The 1,772-nt window shown below is 45.0% G+C and overlaps 1 pseudogene; it reads left to right on the plus strand.

The window, feature by feature from the left end:
• Positions 1-426: 426 nt before the first annotated feature.
• LOC116742540 lies at positions 427-1,233 on the plus strand (annotated as a pseudogene).
• The last annotated feature ends 539 nt before the right edge of the window (positions 1,234-1,772 follow it).

Raw genomic sequence — 1,772 nt, forward strand, 5'->3', positions numbered from 1 at the left:
TATTCATATTTTTCAAATATATTTGTAAATGTCCCTTCCCCTAATCCTAGAAATGCTGTAGGAAAAATAGGAAGTGTGTTGGAACTTGGAACTTTGTTTAGCACCTAACAAAACACCCTTAGCCCTGAGATCCACCCATTTCTTTCTTCTAAGAGTTACACACAGCACACAAGGACCCCATATACCATTTTTATAATCGTGTTTTTTTTCTCTCCTGTAGTAGTTCTATTTATGTTCTTGATATGAATACTTTTTTGCTGTTGTTATATGTATTGCAGGTGTATTTTCCCAGTCTGTGGTTTGTCCTTTAGCTTTGTATATGGGGGCTTCCAAAATTAGATTTCTAAGCTTTTCCATGCTACCCAGAGAGAGATCCATACAGCATTTTTCTGGGTTCCCAGCATAACTTAAAGGGAAACTTTCACAATGTCCAGAGCTTTTGATGTCCTACAAATGAAGGAGGATGTCCTCAAATTCCTTGCAGCAGGAACCCACTTAGGTGGCACCAACCTTGACCTCCAAATCGGACAGTTATCTAAGAAGGAAAAGTGATGGCATTACCTCTAAATCTAAAGAGAACCTGGGAGAAGCTTCTGCTGTCCGCTCCTGCCATCACTGCCGTTGAAAACCTGGCTGATGTCAGTATCATAACCTCCAGGAAGACCAGCCAGAGAGCTGTGCCGAGGTTTGCTGCTGCCATGGGCGCCACTCCTACTGCTGGTCACCTCGCTCCTGGAACCTCACTCACCGGAGCCCGGCAGGTTTCCGGGAGCCGCGACTCGTGGTGGTTCCCGACACCAGGCCTGACCACCGGCGTGAAAGAAATCTTCTGTGAACCTGCCTACCACTGCTCCGTGTAACACAGTCCAGTCTCTGGGCTCTGTGTACTCCGCCATCTCTGCAACAACTGGGAGCTCACTCTGCGGGTCTGACGTGATTGACGGACGCTGACCGGGGAAGTTCTGCGCATGCGCGGTTCCCTCTCCCGTGAGCACCTGCGGGAGTCCCGCCTACTCTCCACTTGTGTGAAGATCCTCAACAGGTGGTAAAGAAAGGGCAGGCCTCAGCTGAGAAGGCTGTGACCAAGGAGGAATTCAGAGTGAACGGACTGCTCCAGCTCCTGAATTTACGGCTGCTCAACCCGAGGTGGCAGCCTGGTCTGAAGGCGGCAGGCGCCCTCTATGCCTGCCCATTAGTTCCCCACTGAGAACCACAGCGCACAGCGGTCAGTGAAGATGCCACTGAAGATGGGCTGCAGCTGCCACTGCTCAGGCCACGGAATGGGAGGAGCAACCGCTGAGTGGTCCGCAGCTGTTCTTCTGCAGACTCTAACCCAGAAAATGGAAATAAAAGGGATGGAAAATAAATAGTCTCTAAAACAATTTCTAAATTATGCAGTGAATTCAACTACGTTAGAAACCAGCTTGGGTCACCAGTTGGCAGTAAGCTTCCACTTTTCATTTGCAGGTAATACATAAAGGTATTCATGATAATGTCCATTTCATAAAAGAAATTCAACATTTATACAAATAATTTGCTAATTCTTATGATCTTAGCTACGTTTTAGTTTGTTTTTTCCACGTTTAAAGAAACGTTTAAAGAAAGCAATATATCTTACTCGTATTTCACACGTGATATCTTGCTGCTCTATTTAAAAAAAAATGAACTCTATAAAATATAAAGACCTAAGTAGCTAGAGGTATATCTCTTATTAATATGTAAATTGTAAAAGTTTTCTATTTTTTGGTTTCTTTCCACAGTATTTCATATGG

This window comes from Phocoena sinus, chromosome 1 (genome assembly GCF_008692025.1).
Source record: "Phocoena sinus isolate mPhoSin1 chromosome 1, mPhoSin1.pri, whole genome shotgun sequence".
Taxonomy (NCBI): Eukaryota; Metazoa; Chordata; class Mammalia; order Artiodactyla; family Phocoenidae; genus Phocoena; species Phocoena sinus.